Below are 20,278 nucleotides of genomic sequence, written 5' to 3'. Positions count from 1 at the left end.
CTTAAGCTAACCAAGTATAGTTAAGAAAAATGGCTCCATTAATTTAATAAAATTACCAGTATTTTCTAGTAAAATAGGAAGTGATGTTTGCTTAGTTGTGGCTTTCTTTAGGGTATGAATCAAAGGTCATTCTTTTTTTTTAATCGTTTTGCACATGGGGAATTTTTATATTTATTTTTAAATTTCAGGTGAACAGGTCCATTTGCCTATTAGCTCATTTCTGTATATGGGCATAAGTGCATATCTGTTTTTAGGTTTGTAGCTATTGCATGACTGATCTTAATGTTTGTGAGTCTTAATACTAGGAGCAGAAGGAGGAGGAAGAGAAGGTGGGAGAGAAGGTGGTAGAGGAAGAGGAAGAACAGAAGGAAGAGGAAATGTATACCCAATTAATATCCTCCCACTTAATTAACCTTCGGCTCCATTACGACACCTAATGATCTCTGCCTCTTGATATACATGTCCCCCTGTAATTTCTTCCCTTGATGTTTAAGGATTGGCTTGGGCGACAAATAGAACATGGCAGAAGGGATGAGATGGTGCTTCTGAGGCTAAATCATAAAAGACACTGTGACTTCTGCCTTACTCCTTCTGAGAGAGATAGGAGAAGCCAGCTGCAGTGTCTTGAGGGCACTTAGGCAGCCCTATGGAGAAGACCATATGACAAGAAACAAAGAGCTCCAGACAGCTTCCATGTGAGTTAGTCTTCTAACTTGTTAGAAGGGGGCACCCAGACACTGTTAGCCAGTAACCCTAGCTAGCACATTCACTGCAACCCTAAGAGAGACCTCCCAGCCAGAACCACCCAACTAAGCTGCTTTCAGTTCCCTGAAACTTAGAATGTCTGTGGTACAATAAATGTTCCTTGCTTTAGGCTGAGTGTGGGGTAATTATTTTTGTGTAGCAATTTTCACCCATAGTTGCTATGTAACATGTCTGTGGCAGAACTCTCAAACCATCTGCCACTTGACCTTGTGATGATCTAGTGTCTAGAAAAGAAAAAAAAGAAGGAAACTCACCTTCACAAAGTTAAGCATATTCGTTTATTACTAGTGTTTAGCATTCTTTAAAGTGCTAAGAACAGAGATTTTTGGGGGGGTTTGTTTTTTGTTTTTTGTTTGTCTTTTCTACCATTTCTTGGGCCGTGCCTGTGGCATATGGAGGTTCCCAGGCTAGGGGTAGAATCAGAGCTGTAGCCGCCGGCCTACACCAGAGCCACAGCAATGCGGGATCCAAGCCGCGTCTGCAACCTACACCACAGCTCACGGCAACGCCGGATCGTTAACCCACTGAGCAAGGGCAGGGATCGAACCCGCAACCTCATGGTTCCTAGTCTGATTTGTTAATCACTGAGCCACGACGGGAACTCCACAGAGATGATTAATAAATGAATTCTCTTTTGTACCATCTTACATAGAAAAGGTCAACATTTATCAAATGAGAATACTTATTTAAAGTTGAAGGCAAAAATACCATTGATACTACTTTATTGTATTAATCACAAATCTAACCATACAAAGTCCCAGAATCAAAAAAATATGTATTTATTTGTTCCATTTTCAATCCTATCTTTGCCACATTATTGAGTAAAGAGAAAAGACAATAAACAAAAGATAGTCCTTTACATTTCAATCTTAGAATTATGCTCAAATTAATCACTTTTAATAAGCTCACTTTAAGAAACAGTTAAAATATTTACCACATCATCTTAGTCTCTACTTTGAAAATACAGAACAGATAATATCCCAAAATAACAAAAAATATTATAACCTTTTGTTTCACTTTCATAACTTCAGATATCCACATCCAAATACTCTAAATTATAAATTTAGATTGTTATCTAAATATCTCTAAATTAACATAACTATTCTTATTAATATCTCTAAATGTATTTTTGATTTACAAAAGAGATGGGAGTTTTCTATAATCTTGATTGCCTTCACTGAATCTTCAAAATTAGTTTGAGGTGTCACTAACAATAATTCAAATAAAAATATAGTTTTAATTTTGAAACAAGTAGTATGTTACTAATGTATAGCCATGAAATGTATATAAAAATGTTTTTCAATACTGATAATATTGTTAAGAAGAAATTGAACCTCATCCAGAGAGTCAAATTCATGAATGTAACTGCTACCTAAAAACTGAAATGACTCTAAGTATTGTAAAAAGGTAAGATCAGATCTGGCAAAAGTTTGAGGTAGGTTGAGTCCCTTATACATCCTTCCCCTCCTTTTATTCATATACCTGTAAGCTTATTTTTCAAAATCTCTTCCCTCAAAACATATTTTTCCTCGTATCTCAGGAGCTACTGTTCTAGTAGAAAAAGATAACCTAGTAACGTAAGTAACCTTAAGTAACCTGTGCTCTATCCTATTATCGTGCACAAATAAACTTTAAGGTGCACACTAGACACTAACTGCTCCAAATTAAGGACAATTAAGGGGGAAAAATATCCTTGTGGCCTTATCATTTATAACACATAGGCCATTTCCTATTTTATCTGAATAAGTACAGGCCTATTACAATGTGCTTGCCCAATTATGTTTTCCAATTTTATGATGTAAAATGAATATTCACTAGTCATATTGATATTTTAGCCTAACAGTGGGAGGAAGATTTCTATAAGAATGTTTTAAGGTTAACAATAGATTTTTGATGATGGGGTTATCTATGCTAGTTTCTACAACTCTTGTATACAACCCCTTATTAGGTGCTCAAGGAGAACATTGAAATAAACCAAGAAAGCCATTATGTGTGTTTGTGTGTGTGTGTGTGTGTGTGTGTGTGTGTGTGTGTATACATTTAATAATTTTGATAGGTAGTAGCAAACAACTTGTTTTAAAATTGTTGTTACTAAATAGGTTCAGTTCAATGTATAAGTAAATAAATAAAATTGTGCTTTAGCACTATTAAGTGTTGAATAGCATAGAAAATTCCACATATTCTCGTGAAATTTCAAGGGCAACATAGTCAAACTGTGGAATTATTATTAAATTATTTTATAAATCAATTTTGGCCAAGACTGAAGCACACACTCAGATGTCACTTAAAAATCATTAAGGACTTCCCATCTTATTTGTAACAAATCCAAACACCTTTCTGTGGCCTCCAAAGCTCTACATGATCTGGCCCCATCCCAATCATCTACCTCCTCCGGTACCATTTTCTCTGCTATGCATTATGGTCCAGCCACAGTATTCTTTTTTCTGTTCCTAGAACACATTCTTCCCTGAGGACATTTTACATTTGCTGGTTTTAACAAGGTGCTGTTGCTGCCTTTATTTGCGGGATTTGCAATCTCTAATTGTATGTTGCTCAGAATTCAAAATACAAATCAAGTGGAGACTATTCAAAACATATTTTAAAAAAGAACAAAACTATTGTTTCTCAACATCTATTGGCAGAAAATCAAGTTTCCATCACACTTTTACAGGAAAACACATAAGTGATCTGGAAGGCAGAGTAATGGAAATCACTCAATCAGAACAGCAATAAGAAAAATAAATTTTTAAAAATGAGAATAGTATAAGGGACTTTTGGAAAAATATCAAACATGCCAATATTCATATTATAGGCATTACAGAAAATTTTCAGGCCAGAAAGAAGTGTCATTATGTTTAAAGGGCTAAAAAGGTAAAATCTGCAACTTAGGATACTCTATCCAGCAAGATTATCATTCAAAATTGAAGAAAAGATAAGGAATTTCTCTAACAAGCAAAAACTACTTCACCAATACTAAATCTACCCCAAAAGAAATGTTGAAGAGGCTTCTATAAGTGGAAAGGAAGTAAGAATCTATAAAGTAGGGAATATCCACCTGGATTATACATACAAAATACATGGCATCTATATATATATATATATATATATATATATATATATATATATATATGTCAGCATGTTAATTAAAAGACCAAAAATTATAAAATCAAGTGCATCTATAATAATCAGTAAGGGAATAAACATGAAGATCTAAAGTACTACATCACAAGGGAGTAAAAAATTTTAATATTTTAGAATGTGTTTGAACATAAAGACTACCTGTTTAAAACAAATAGATAAAAGTAGACATATATGAACACCATGGTAAACATATATCAAAAGCCTGCAATAAAGGAATTCCCATCATGGCTCAGCATAATCTGGCTAGCATCAATGAGGATGTAGGTTTGATCCCTGGCCTTGCTCAGTGGGTTAAAGGATCCCACATTGCTGTGAGCTTTGGTGGAGGTCACAGATGTAGCTTGGATCTGGTGTTGCTGTGGCTGTGGTGTAGGCCAGCAGCTGTACATCCAATTCAACCCCTAGCCTGGGAACCTCCATATGCCATGGTTGCAGTCCTAAAAGACAAAAAAAAAAAAAAAGAAAAAGAAAAAGAAAAAGAAAAAAAAAAAGATAAACAAAACAGGAGAGAAAGAAACACAAGTAAATCACTAAAGAAAATTATCAGGTCACAAGGGAAGAAAGTAAAAGAAAAAGGAAAGGACAGGTAAGAAGTCAAAAACATCTGAAAAACAAGTAATAAAGTAGCAATAAATACATACATTTTAGCTATTACTTTAAATGTCAGTGAACTAATGCTCCAATCAAAAGACATAGAGTGGCTTGTTGGATTAAAAAATAAGATACATTTATATGCTACTTACAGGGGACTCACTTCAAAACTAAAGCACATATAGACTGAAAGTGAGGGTAAAGAAAAAGATATTTCATGCAAATAGAAATGACAAGAAAGCAGGGATAGCAATACTCTTATCAGACAAAATATACTTTGAAACCAAGTTTATAACAAAAGATGAAAAATTGCATTATAAAATGATAAAAAGATCAGTAAAATAGAGGATATTACATTTGATAACATATATATATATATATATATATATATATGTATGTGTGTGTGTGTATCCCAAATGGGAGCATCTAAATATATAAATCAAATGTAACAGATAAAAGGAGAAATTGGCAATAATACAATAATAGTAGATTTAACACCCAACTGGACATATCATTCAGACAGAAAATCAGTAAGACAAGATTGGTCTTAAATGACACAATAGATCAATTGGACTTGATAGATATCTATGGGAAATTCCACCCCAAACCAGGAGAATACACATCCTTTTAAAGTACATGTGGAGCATTCTCCAGAATACATCACATGCTAGGCTACAAAACAAGTCTCAATAAATTTTAAGGGACAGAAATTATACTAAGCAATTTTTCTGATCACGAGTGTTATGAAACTAGAAATCAGCTAGAGGAAAAAAAATGACAAGGGCACAAATATGTGGAAACTAAACAACATGCTACTAAAAAAACAATGAGTCAAAGAGGAAATCAGAAAATACCTTGAGGCAAATGAAAACGTAAACACGACTTTTCAAAATCTACGAGGTGCAATGAAAGAAGTTTGAAGAGAAAAGATAAAAGCAATTCAGGTTTACTGCAAAAAAAAAAAAAAAAAAAAAAGAAAGAAAGAAAGAAAAATCTCAAATTAACAAACTAATATTCCATCTGAAGGAATTAGGGAAAAAAATTCCAAAGTCATCAGAAAGAATGAAATAATGAAGATCAGAGAAGAAATAAATAAAATAGAGACCATAAAAAAGTAATAGAGGAGTTCCCATCGTGGCTCAGTGGTTAACGAATCCAACTAGGAACCATGAGGTTGTGGGTTCGATCCCTGGCCTTGCTCAGTGGGTTAAGGATCCAGCGTTGCCGCGAGCTGTGGTGTAGGTTGCAGACGCGGCTGGGATCCCGCATTGTTGTGGCTTTGGTGTAGGCCAGCAGCTACAGCTCTGATTGGACCCCTAGCCTGGGAACCTCCATATGCTGCAGGAGCGGCGCTAGAAAAGGCCAAAAAAAGACCAAAAAAAAAAAAAAAAAGTAATAGAAAAGATGAATGAAAGTAAGAATGGCTCTTTGAAAAGATAAATAAAACTGATAAAACTTCAGCCAGGCTCACCAAAAAGAAAAGTAATAAGGACCCAAATAAACAAAATAAGAAACGAAAGAGGAGAAGCAACCACCAATACCAGAGAGATACGAAAATCATAAGAGAGTGCTAGGAACAGTTACATGTCAGTAAATTGGACAACCTAGGATAAATGGACACATTTCTAGAAATAATCTTCTAAGACTTAATCAGGAAGAAATAGACAATCTGAACAGCATGCTCAGTCACAGTGAAATTGAATTTCTAATAAAAAACACTCTCAACAAAAAAAGTCCAGAACCAAATGGCTTTATAGGGTAATTATATCAAACATATGAAGAAGAGATAATATCTATCCTTCTCAAACTATTCCCCAAAAACAGAAGAGTATGGAACGCTCTTAGCTCACTCTTTCTATAAACTAATACTGCTCTAAAAAGGAATTCTATTAATTAAAATAAATAATTGGAAAAGAAAAAAAATATGCTCTCTCAAGGTGACTTGCTAAAAATTAGGGTAAACATATAGAATGTTAAAAGGGAGTTTGAAATTTTGTAGGAAGCTTATGTTCCCCAAAGAGGTGAATGAAATACATCTAAAACCCTTGGAGGTAAGCACAAAAGCAGAAAATTAAGTAAAATAAAATGTCTGTTTCCATATTACTCAATGTCTAAAATATGTTTTTGATGAAGCTTACACTATCTAAGCATATTTTACAGATATTACCTTAATTTATTAATATATACTTAAGGTTTTTTTTGTTTTTTTTGTTTTTTTTTTTGCCTTTTTAGGACCACACCTACAGCATATGGAGATTCCTAGGCCAGGGGTCAAATCAGAGCTGTAGCTGCTGGCTTATGCCACAGTCACGGCAAATCCAGATTCAAGCCACTTCTGCAACCTACACCACAGGTCACGGCAATGACAGATCCTTAACCCACTGAGTGAGGCCAGGAATTGAACCTGTGTCCTCATGGATGCTAGTCAGATTTGTTTCCGCTCCTACTTCAGTATTTAAATGAGTTATCTGAAGATACATTAATACTTACACTCCATAGGGCTTTCAAATAGTATTCCTAAATCCCATGTAAGGAGGTAATACCACTCCATTTTGTAAAGAAGAAAATGAATATTCGAAGATATTAAGGCATTTCCTTAAGGTCACCAGATAGTGGGTTTCAAATTTGGGTCAATCTAACTCAAAATATACATTTCTTTCTTTAAAGAATTAATGAAAATTTCAGAAGCTATGAAAGCCAGGTTGCAGAAAAATATTTTGGAGCAGATAGGGTTCCTCCAAATATACCAAATTCTGTCTTGTAGAGGTTGTGTCAGGAAGTAGGAATGAATTCCAGAGAATAAGCTAAGGCTGATTGCAGGTCGTAGAAAAATGATAGTATCATAATAGAATTAATTTCCTGCTCTAGAAAACTAAAGTCCTTTTCAAGATTTAGCTGCCTATTTGATAAGGCTGATAGTTTTCCCCTAATAGCCATTCTACCCTTCTTCCTTTTAGGAAAACAACCATCCACTCTTCCTCATGGATATGGCCCTTCTCCCAGAGGCTACATTTCCTGGACTTCTCTGTACCGCCTATTGCAATATGACAGAGGTCTGGGCAATGGATGAGTGGAATTGGTGTGTGAAACTTGTGGGTTATGTTCTTAAAAAATAAAAAAGTTTACATACTTTTTCCATCTTTCCTCTGTTCAGTGTGTGATGGATATAGACGTGGTGGGAGTAAGCCAGCTTTGACCATCCTCATGAGGACCACACACTGCAAGATGAGATGGACACCCAACACTGCAGAAGCAGCCTCAGGCCTGGTGGACTTATAAAGCAGAGATGTTGCACCTCCCTGGACCAATTTCCAACTGAGTCTGTACATGAGAAAGAAAGAAATCCTTCAGCCTACCTTCATGTAGTCTTTCTCAAAGCAGCTAAAACAATACTAAAATGAATACCTCCTAACTTCCACTTTTGTCACATTTACGTGTTTATTATACTTAAATGTTTATTCTAATCACCAATTTACTGAACTATATTAATTCCTTTTTTTTTATATGGATGAACAGGATGAATATTTGGGGCCAGAATACAGGTTAATTAGGCAATTTAGATCCCAGGACTATAGACTTCAGTTTATTTATTACTCTTCACATCATCTACTTGAAATAATGAACGTCAGTTAAAATTTAAGAGAAACTCAATACCACATTTTACACGCAGAATCTGTAGAGTGAATAGCACATCATTGTCTTGGTGTCGTTGTTGACTGTTAAGTTGAATAAGAATTAGCTGAATTTATATTTGGCCTGTTTCTACCAACCTCTAACTTACTGAAAACCATTCTACTCAATATCTCCAACCAAATCAGTGGGAAAAATAATTCTGAAATGATTGTTCAGTTCTGAAATATCCTGTGGCATATTTCCCTGTGCTTATACATTTCTAATGACATCAGTTTGAATGATAAAAAAGACCTTTCTGTCCCCCAAACTGTAAAAATTGTTAATTAAAAAAAATGCTCTGAAAGAGCCTGAGAGAGATTGGAGGTGAGAAAGAAGTAACCAGGGGGGGTTGGAATTGGTTTATTGGACCCCAGTTCATGCTGGAGTGGGAATACTCATCACAGCTGTAATTAAAGGATAACTTACTTAAAATAGTCTCATGCTAAATCTGACCAGAACAGTTATACCTTCAGACTCTCTGTTTCCTCTCAGCATAAAGGCTGAAAGTTTGCATTTAATTCAACTGTTCCCAAGTGGGACACTTGTGGAAGTTTTAAATAATGAATATGTCCTAATTTTCTTGCATGGGTAAAATAAGTATACTTAGATACATTTTGATAAATTACTTTAAATATTTTTGGAATAATGTACCAAATAAGTCAGCAAATTGGAATTCATTTTTCCTCTTGTTAATGTGCCTTTGAATGATTGGCAATGATACTCATATGTATTCAAATCAATATTAGACATTAGCTAGGAGAGACTTCCATGTCTTACTCACTTAATTTTTTTTTTCAAGATGAGAGAAGGCAGAGTCCTATGAAAAAGTTACTTGCAGTACCTTTCTTTTAGATCTCTTCTAGTTGGTTAAGTGTTTTAACTATCTGAGCAATTTAGACTCTAAGTCAATATTTCAATCTGGATTATCTCCCTTCATCTTCCCACATTCCCTATTCCCACCCAAGTTTAATCTTTTCGCCATCTAGAATCCCTAAACCTGGCTTCCTGAAAAGAATTTTTTTTATCTTTTCAATCTAACTGAAGTCTCTTCGTTTGATCTAGAACAATACCTTAACCTAGATTCCTTAACTTCAGCATCATAACTAGATGTGTTCTTTCTGGCTCCCAGATTCTACTAATCTAAAATTACTGTAGTATTTTGAGAATTGGGGAATATTGTAGAAACACCACATTTATAGCACATTTCCCTTTCTATGTTAAAGTAACTAAACTTGTACACTTTTCAATTAGAGACACACCAAAATGAAGGTGAGGTGCAGTGTTGTATAGTAGATGCTGTCACTAACACTTCTACACCCCTCTGTGCCTTAGGTTTTCTTTTTCAAAAAATAGTGTGTAGATACAAAGTAACATTTATAAATAACTGAAAGGTATGAGAATGATATAGCATCCATTTGCATACCTCTTCTCAACCTAGTGCAAGAAAAAGAAATGACCTGTGAAATCCCTATGTGCCCTACCACAATCCCTTCTTCTCCCTCCTCTAAGAAGTTAGGTTAGTCTTAATTTTGTGGTTATCATTACCGTCAGGTCTCAGGTTTGCTATTGTTATTGTTTTTTTTTTTTTAACTTGTAAAATGAATATAATACAAGTGACCACTTAATAGGGTTGTTAATACTCATGATTGAATGGATACAGATGACACACTTAGAATCTTGCTTGGCAGAGAAATCAATAAGCATAGCCATGTGGTAACATGATGATAATGATGAATAAAATTTATATTGTCTTTCACACCGACCGTTGTTTCTATCCATTATTTTGTTCAACAAAATTATAGACTATTTGTGTTTTTTGTGGTACACTGAAAATAATGTTTTGTTTTGTTTTGTTTTGGGCTGTGCCCATGGCTTGTGGAAGTTCCTGGGTCAGGGATCAAACCCCAGTGACAATGCCAAATCCTTAACCATTATGCTATTAGGGGATTTGCAGGAGGTTTTTTTTGTTTTTGTTTTTGTTTTTGTTTTAAGGTAAAAAACTACTATAGTAAATGAAAGATTCCCATAAGTATCCACATATTTCTGGGAAAGAAGTCTCAGGATTCACAGAATCTTAGGGAAAAAAATGCCTTATGAGTATCAGACTTTATGAAAAAATTGGATCCTATGGAAAGTTTTTATTCATCAGAATTTTTTAAAACATTTCAGAATTTGTGAACTATAAGTTCTTATGAATACCTGAGGTGGTATTTTAAATATGTGAAAAATATTCATGTACCTGTGGTTAAGATTTCATTGCATTTACTCTCCTTTGTGTTTACCTGGAAAACAATCATTTTCAAGGATGGGGATAAGTCTCATAAATTTGAAATTAAACACACAAATCAAAGTATTCAAAGTAATCATAATCACCTACTCATATATTAATTTGACAAAGCTAAATTAAATTATTTCAAGAGGCTATGGAATATAAAAGTATACAGAGGCAAGCACAACTGTATTCAATAATTAATCTTTTGTCGGAAAAAGTTACGCTTTTGGGCACAAGTCAGAGAATAATGATACAAGAGGCATCAAAATGTCATTTGTAATCAATTTCAACACCTCAGGATAAAAATCACATCAAGGCATCTTAGAGGATACTGACTTTAAAAAAAAAAACAAACTTAAATACCTCAGCAAAATTTACACTCAGAAAACTACACACATCATAAGTATAAAGCTCAATAAATTTTCAGAAGGTGAATACATTTAAGTTATCATTCACTCTGATCAAGAAACAGACATCCTCAGCATTGCGATGACTGCCTTTCAATATGTTTTTGATCAACTCCCTCTCCCTGAGCAAGAGGGTGAAAATCAAAATTTATGTCTATAAAGAAAGGTTTAGTCAACTAATTCCTTAGCTTACCAGCTGATACATTTAATCAATCATAACTGATTTCCTACTGAAATAAGGCTGATGGCCTTTCACTAGGTTATTACATTGACCAGTAAGTTAGATCAAATACACAGTGGTGATCAATTTTGATTGATTTCTGTTCCCAGGGAATCAGCTGGTAAGAGGTATAGCGAATCAGCTCTGTCAATGGCTTGAGGATGTGGTTTTGTATCTAGAATGAAGTCAAAATACAATTTGGTGCCTTGGCCAAAGAGCAAATATTTTGCTGCCATTTCTCAAGGAGTTTTGATTGGTTGTGTTTCTTTTTCTCTCTCTAAAATGAAGAGATTTGTTTTAATGGGCAATTACTTTTGAAAAAACAAGCTGTTCCTCTTTTTCATCAAATTTACTTTTTAAAAAGAATGCTTTGTAAAATAGTATCAACTCAAATAAAAATCTGATTATTGTGAATGTGTTTCATCTCAGATAAAACTTTAAAAAATCCATTTAAAATATTTGGATTGGAGTTCCCATTGTGGCTCAGCAGGTTAAGAACCCAACATAGTGTCTATGAAGATTCGGGTTCAATCCCTGGCTTCGCTCAGTGGGTTAAGGATCTGGCATTGCAGCAAGCTGCAGCATAGGTTGCAAATGCAGCTAGGACCTGGTATTGCCATAGCTGTAGTGTAGGCCTGCAGCTGCAGCTCTGATTAGCCCCCTAACCCAAGGAATTTCACAGGATGCCGGTGCAGCTGTAAAATGAAAAAAAAAAATTAACCTTAAATATGGCTTATGTTTTGTGTGGCATGTGAACTCTATTGAAAATCAACTTTGAGAAAATCTTTCATTAAGCCATCTTGAGTGGATGAAATATTTTGGTATTGCCTTGTAGACATTCTCTAGCACAAAAAGAACTGGTGGTGAAGGGTCTCATGTGTAAATGAAAGTTGTATTTAAACATCTTTATATTCTAGCTCTGATTTCAAAAAGTATTGGCTGTTCATTTGCCTCCGTTCAAGAGAAGAATAATAATTAGCTTATTTTGACTGAAAAAGGATTTCACATTCAGTGGTGTCCCTGGAAATAGAACTTTTTTGTGCTGGTTGAATTTTAAAGAGAGAGTAATGTAGGTTCAGGAAATCAAAAGTAATATTCTTTTTTTGAAAGTATTATAGTGGGTAGGCAGAGATAGACATAGAGATAGATGATAGATAGATAGATAGGTAGGTAGGTAGATAGATAGATAGATAGATAGATAGATAGATAGATAGATAGATAGATAGGTAGGTAGGTAGGTAGATAGAGGCACAGAGAGAGAAATATAAGACTGGTTAAAATTAATGCATTCCTTTGTTATCTCTCTCCAATCATATTAAACAGTAGACAATTCCTCTATTACCAAGCACATGACATGACCTTCATTAGTGAATAGTTTTCTTCTCATGACAGACATTTAAAAATTCAATAATCTGTACAGCATACAGATGTGTAGTGTGGGAAATTGATGCAAACTTTAAAAAAGGATTAGATTTTTTTTGTATCCTAAGTCCTTTTATTTCTTTTTTTAAATTACACAATAAGTTTTATTACATTTATAGTTGTACAATGATCATCACAACCAAGTTTTATAGCATTTCCATCCTAAACCCCCAGCGCATCCCCCCACCGCCCACCCCTCAACAGTCTCATTTGAAAACCATAATTTTTTGAAAGTCTGTGAGTCAGTATCTGTTTTGCAATGAAATTCATTGTGCCCATTTTTTAGATTCCAAGTGTAAGTTACAGGATTTGATGTTGGTGCGTCACTGTCTGGCTGACTTCACTTAGTATGATAATTTAGGTCCATCCATGTTGCTGCAAATGCCATTATTTCTTTCTTTTTAATGACTGAGTGATATTCCATTGTGTATATGTACCACATCTTCTTTATCCACTCCTCTGTTGATGGACATTTAGGTTGCTTCCATGTCTAGGCTATTGTATAAAGTACTGCAATGAACATTGGAGTATATGTATCTTTTCAAGTCATGGTTTTCTCTGGATAGATGCCCAGGAGTGGGATTGCTGGATCAAATGGTAATTCTATTTTCAGTTTTCTGAGGAATCTCTATACTGTTTTTCACAGTGGTTGCACCAATTTACAATCCCACCAACAGTGTACTAGGGTTCCTTTTTCTCCACACCCCCTCCAGCACTTATTGTTTGTAGACTTTTTGATGATGGCCATTCTGGTTGGTGTAAGGTGATATCTCATAGTGGTTTTGATTTGCATTTCTCTAATAATGAGTGAGGCTGAACATCTTTTCATGTGTTTTTTGGCCATCTGTATGTCTTCTTTGGAGAACCATCTGTTTAGATTTCTGTCCATTTATTGATGGGGTTGTTTTTTTGGTATTGAGCTACATAAGGTTTTATAACTTTTAAAGATTAATCCCTTGTCAGACAAAGATAGCACAAAAAAATAAAATTATAGGCCAATTTTCACTGATGAACATAGATGCAATAATCCTCAACAAAATACTAGCAAACCGAATCCAAGAATACATCAAAAAGATTGTACATCATGGTCAAGTGGGATTTATCCCAAGGATGCAAGAATTCTTCAATATCCACAAATCAATCAGTGTGATATACCACATTAACCAACTGAAGAATAAAAACAATATGATCCTCTCAATAGATGCATTGAAAAGCCTTTGACAAAATCCATCCCTCATTTCTAATAAAACTCCTTCAGAAAGTGGGCATATAGGGAACCTAACTCAACATAATAAAGACTGTATATGACAAACCCACAGCTAACATCATTCTCAATGGTGAAAAGCTGAAAGAATTCTCACTGAGATCAGTAACAAGATGTGGATGTCCACTCTCACCACTACTATCCTACATAGTTTTGGAAGACCTAGCCATGGCAATCAGAGAAGAAAAAGAAATAAAGGAATCCAAATTGGAAAGTAAGAAGAAAAACCATCACTATTTACAGATGACATGATACTATACCTAGAGAACCCTAAAGACTCTACCAGAAAACTGTTAGAACTCATCAATGAATTTGGCAAAGTTGCAGGATACAAAATTAATACACAGAAATGGGCTGCATTTCTATATACTAATGATGAAAGATAAGAAAGAGAAATTAGGGAAATGATTCCATTTACCAATGCATCAAAAAGAATAAAATACATAGGAATAAACGTACCTAAAGAGACAAAAGACCTATACTCTGAAAACTATAAGACACTGATGAAAGAAATCAAAGATGACACAAACAGATGGAAAGACCTATCATGCTCTTGGACTGGAAGAAACAATATTATCAAAATGACTATACAACCCAAGGCAATCTACAGATTCAATGCAACCCCTATGAAACTACCAAGGACATTTTTCATGGAACTCAAACAAAATATTTTAAAGTTTGTTTGGAAGCACAAAAGACCCAAAATATCCAAAGACATCCTGAAAAGGAAAAATGGAGCTGGAGGAATCAAGCTCCTGGATTTCAGACTATACTACAAAGCCACAGTCATCAAAACCATATGGTACTGGCACAAAGACAGAAATAAGTGGAACAGGATAGAAAGCCCAGAATTAAACCCACACACCTACAGTCAACTAATCTATAACAAAGGAGGCAAGATTATACAATGGAGAAAAGACAGCTTGTTCAATAAGTGGTGCTGGGAAAATTGGACAGCCAGATGTAAAAGAATGAAATTAGGAGAAATTGATGGGAATACAATCATAGTAGGAGACTTTAACACCCCACACACATCAATGGACAGATCCTCTAGACAGAAAATCAATAAGGCAACAGAGATCCTAAAGGACCCAACAGAAAAGTTAGACTTAATTGACATTTTCAGGACATTACATCCAAAAAAATCAGAATATACATTATTCTCAAGTGCACATGGAACATTCTCAAGAATTGATATTGGGCACAAAGCTAATCTCAACAAATTTAAGAGTATAGAAATCATTTTAAGTATCTCCTCTGACCACAATGGCATGAAACTAGAAATCAATCACAGGAAAAGAAGTTAGAAAAAACCTACAACATGGAGACTAAACAAAATGCTACTAAAAAACCAATGGGTCAATGAGGAAATCAAGAAGGAAATTAAAAAATACCTTGAGACAAATGATAATAAAGACACAACCACTCAAAATCCATGGGATACTGCAAAAGCAGTGCTCAGAGGGAAGTTCATAGCAATACCGGCCTTCCTTGAAAAAGAAGAAAAATCTCAATTCAACAACTTAAGCCACCACCTAAATGAATTAAAAAAAGAAGAATAAGCAAAACCTAAAGTCAATAGAAGGAAGGAAATCATAAAGATCAAAGAGGAAATCAATAAAACAGAGATTCAAAAAAAAAAAAAATAGACAAAATCAATCAAACCAAGAGCTGGTTCTTTGAAAAGATAAGCAGAATTGACAAACCTCTGGCTAGACTCACTGAAAAGAAGAGAGAAAAAACCCAAATAAACAAAATCAGAAATGAAAAAGGAAAAGTCACAACGGATACTACAGAAATACAAAAAACCATGAAAGACTACTATGAACAATTACATGCCAACAAATTCAACAACCTAGAAGAAACGGACAACTTTCTAGAGACTTACAGCCTGCCAAAACTGAATCAAGAAGAAATAGATCAACTGTACAGATCAATCACTAGAAATGAAATTGAATATGTCATAAAAACACTCCCTACAAATAAAAGTCCAGGACCAGATGGCTTCACAGGAGAAATCTACCAAACATACAAAAAGGAATTTATACCCATCCTCCTTAAACTTTTTCAAAAGGTAGAAAAAAAAGGAACATTCCCAAAGACATTCTATGATGCCACCATCACCCTAATTCCAAAACCAGACACAGATGCTACCAAAAAAGAAAACTACCAACCAATATCTTTGATGAATTTAGACACAAAAATTCTCAATAAAATTTTAGTCATCCAAATCCAACAACATATCAAAAAGATCATACACCACGACCTGGTGGGATTCACCAGGTTCACAAGGATGGTACAACATATATAAATCAATCAATGTCATACACCACATTAACAAAAGAAAAGTCAAAAACCACATGATCATCTCAATAGATGCATAAAAAGCATTTGACAAAGTCCAACAGCCATTTCATGATCAAAACATTTACCAAAGTGAGTATAGAGGGAACGTTCTTTAACATAATAAAAGCCATTCATGACAAACCCACAGCAAATATAATACTCAGTGGAGAAAAGCTGAGAGCCTTCCCACTAAAATCTGGAACAAGACAAGGATGTCCATTCTCACCAGTTATTCAGCATAGTTTTGGAGGTCCTAGCCACAGCAATCAGACAATCAAAAGAAATAAACGGCATCCAAATAGGAAGTGAAGAGGTAAAACTGTCACTCTATGCAGATGACATGATACTATATATAGAAAACCCTAAGGACTCAACCCAAAAACTACTTGAACTGATCAACAAATTCAGGTAGCAGTATATACAATTAGCATTCAGAAATCAGTCACATTTCTGTATACTAAAAAGAAAGTAGATGCAGAATGTTGCCTTCAGGATGGATTAGCAATGGGATCCTGCTGGGTAGCACTGGGAACTCTGTCTAGTCACTTATGATGGAACACTTAATGTGAGAAAAAAAAATATACACATGTACGTGTAACTGGGTCACCATGCTGTACAGTAGAAAAATATATATATATATATATATGTAAATGATAAAAAAAGAATGAAATTAGAACGCTTCCTAACACCATACACAAAAATAAACTGAAGATGGATTAAAGACCTAAATATAAGACCAGATACTATAAAATTCTTAGAGGAAAACATAGGCCAAACACTCTCCAACATAAACTATAGCAGTATCTTCTCAGATCTACCTCCTAGAGTAATGACAATAAAAACAAAAATAAACAAATGGGACTTAATTAAACTTAAAAGTTTCTGCACAGCAAGGGAAACCCGAAAAACAAAAGGACAACCCACAGAAATGAAGAAAATATTTGCAAAAGAAGGATTAGCTATTTTAAATATTAAAATATGGACATGTGTATATTGATACAATGTGATACATCTATTATATACTATGTAAATGTACATGGTTTGGGGAGGCCTTCATTCTTTATTTTTTTTTATTTAGAACTTACACATGGGAGTTCCCCTGTAGTGCATCAATAATGAACCCGCCTAGTGTCCACGGGGATTCAGGTTCAATCTCTGGCCTTGCTCAGTGGGTCAAGGATCCAGCATTGCCGTGAGCTATGGTGTAAGTCACAGACCAGCTTGGATTCTACATTGCTATGGCTGTGGTTTAGGCTGGCAGCTGCAGCTCTGACTTGACTCCTAGCCAGGGAACTTGCGTATACCACGGGTACAACCTTAAAAATTTTTTTTAAAAAAGAAGAACTTAATGTACTCAGTTTATCAAAATTAAACACCACCAAAATTTTGCCAATGAGCAGTGAATCCTATCCCCCCTCTAGATGTCATGCCACCTCTCAGAGAAAATAAATTTCCCATGAAATCATACCACACATACACCAAAAATCAATGTGGTGGGTATAGGTTTCAGTGCACAAGATGACATACAATAAATGTTGCCTTTCTTTATTTCCTTGGAATCCACTAAATTTCAGCTTCTAGCTTCCAGCCTGCTATGGAATTCAAATTAAATCATTCTCAAGTACTAAGAAGCCCCTCTCACTCTCATTCATACCCCTTTGCCTCTTGGAGGTGCAATGGTCTTTCAAAGAATCTCAGGCACTGAAGAGACTCCTTTGTCAGTAAGTCATTAATCTCTTCTGGTTACCTCTAAGTTAGCCATTGATAAGGCCTTTTCTTATCTGTGTCTTCCAATGTCTATTCCATACTTCAGGGTACAGGGATATTTGTTAAAGCTAACAGCATTTTCTGACAATTTTCTGCCTCCCAAAGTCACTGTTTGTGGTCAGAATATGCGTTTCCAATACTTACAGGACACATAAACTTCACTTCTTCCACAGGAGTCTTTTTTTAATGAAATGTATGCACATGTTATGACTCTTCCACCATTTTATTAATCATTTAAAATCAGACATGGCACTGAGAAAATATCCTTAACATTAGATTGTACTGTTCTCCTATTGATTTTCAACCTGCTTCCTAGATAATACATTCATGATGTTTCACTTATTTTTTTCTTTTTGAAAAACACTAACACCCATAAATCCAAATTCAATGTAAATGGAGCCATTATTTACTCATTTTCTAGAGCATCCATATATAAGTGAAATAATTCATGTTTTTTGGGGGGGTTGTTCAGCTTTTGTTTTTTGGGGGTGTTTTTGTTGTTTTCTGGAGTTTTTTTCAGTTTTGGTCTTGGATTTCTTGGTTTGGAAAATATGAGTACTCTTATCAATCAACTCTATTTCTGGCAATGCTGTGGCTATTTGTCATCATCCAGATACTGTCAGTTTGGGTGTCCTGATCCACTCTGGGGACAGCTAACGAACACTTTTGGGCATGTTGTGAGAGGCCTGGGACAAGCACCATGGTAATTCATTTCTATCTAAATTACTCCAATTTGGGCAAGAATCCTGAATTGCACTGATTTCCCATAAAACTTGTTCATTTTGATGAATACTGGTTTATCTTGATGCAAGATATTAGAGGAACAGAAAATAAACACAGATACACATGTATAAATTTCCCTAACCTTGTAGTTTGAACCAAACAGTTGCTTTTTATTCTTCTCGTTGATTCAGTTAGTAATTAATACTATGTTCCACAATAAATGTCACTTGCATAATTTTAACATTCAACAATATTAATATTCCCTTTCTTAGAAACAAAAATGAACCAAAGAACCTTTTAACAGCTGTTTGAAGCATATTCTGCAATCAGATTGGGCATTTGTGCTGTAAACAATAAAATAGAGAATTATTCTTTAAATCAGCAGCTCTGTTGGTATTCACAATCTGATAAATTATACTGGAAAAAAGTAGGTATGTTATAAACTGACCTATTGAAGAATTTATCTTAATATAAACCTCTACCAAATATTCCTTTTTCTCAATTTCTCCCCTCGTTAATTACTATTGTATTTGAAGTCTGTAATTTATTTATTTATTTTTTGTCTTTTTTTTTTTTTTTCTATTTCTTTGGGCCGCTCCCGCGGCATATGGAGGTTCCCAGGCTAGGGGTCGAATCAGAGCTGTAGTCACTGGCCTACACCAGAGCCACAGCAACACAGGATCCGAGCCGCATCTGCAACCTACACCACAGCTCACGGCAACGCCGGATCCTTAACCCACTGAGCAAGGGCAGGGACCGAACCCGCAACCTCATGGTTCCTAGTCGGATTCGTTAACCACTGCGCCACGACGGGAACTCCTGAAGTCTGTAATTTAAAATAGCTGTTTTTTTTTTTTTTAAACATTTGTCATTTGGAATAATAGAATCTTACAAGAAAAATAGCCAAATAGGCTTATTGTTTGCTAGTTATGAATGTAAATAAAAATATTAAGCTAAATTTATTCAGCACAGGAAAGTGAGGGAAATGTTTAAACATCACTTACACATTGAAAAACTGTTTAACAGGCATCTACTGAAAAAGTGCAAGATATGGTAGAGACACTGAGAGGCACAATACAAAAATTTCTTCTCACATAACTTATGCTCTAGCTTAAAAAATAAGACATAAATATCAAACAGTTATAGAATAATCTTTAACTTAAAAAAATAATGAGCTATAAATATGAAAAATGCCTAAGATAAAGATGCAGCTAAATGTCAAATAAATGACATATATAATAAATTCTAAAAATTCAGAAATGGCTCAGGAAATTAAAATAATTCATGAAAGTCTTTATTTTTCATATATTTTTCAAGAGTCATAACACTAAAGATAGAAAATGACATGCTGGAGCTCTCCAGTTCTGGCTCATATGAGCCAGTCATCAGCAACTCTTCCCAACTCTGTGCTCAGCGATGTGTTAACTGCATGAAACTGTCCACATGGGAAGTATTTACACCATAGAAATTGGCAGCCTCTACACATTAGGACTTGATTTTTCTCAGAAAAACAGTTGATAAGCATTTGCCAACACATCATGGTATGTAAGGAACATTTTCAAAATCTAATTCAGATTTTCAATTTCTATTTAAAATATTTTTTTATAGTTGAAGGGACTGAGGCCAAAGAGTTAAAATAACTAGAGTAAGTCAAATTGTAAGTAATTCTGATCTTCAGGATGACAGCT

At 34.7% G+C, this 20,278-nt stretch overlaps 1 long non-coding RNA gene across 1 annotated transcript in view; it reads right to left on the bottom strand.

Annotated features, from left to right (window-relative positions):
• Window positions 1–6,690: 6,690 nt before the first annotated feature.
• Window positions 6,691–20,278, bottom strand: part of LOC110256949 (uncharacterized) — an 879,371-nt gene continuing 865,783 nt past the window's right edge. The window contains exon 8 of the long non-coding RNA XR_014830183.1: window positions 6,691–7,818. This is a non-coding gene — a long non-coding RNA (uncharacterized LOC110256949). The remainder of the gene's footprint in view (window positions 7,819–20,278) is intronic.

Source organism: Sus scrofa, chromosome 15, assembly GCF_054392235.1.
Source record: "Sus scrofa isolate SSC_HxYL_T2T_F1_AM1 chromosome 15, Sscrofa_HxYL_maternal_Yorkshire_Landrace_v2.0, whole genome shotgun sequence".
NCBI classification, from domain to species: Eukaryota; Metazoa; Chordata; class Mammalia; order Artiodactyla; family Suidae; genus Sus; species Sus scrofa.
This window is presented reverse-complemented; position numbering and strand designations above follow the sequence as displayed.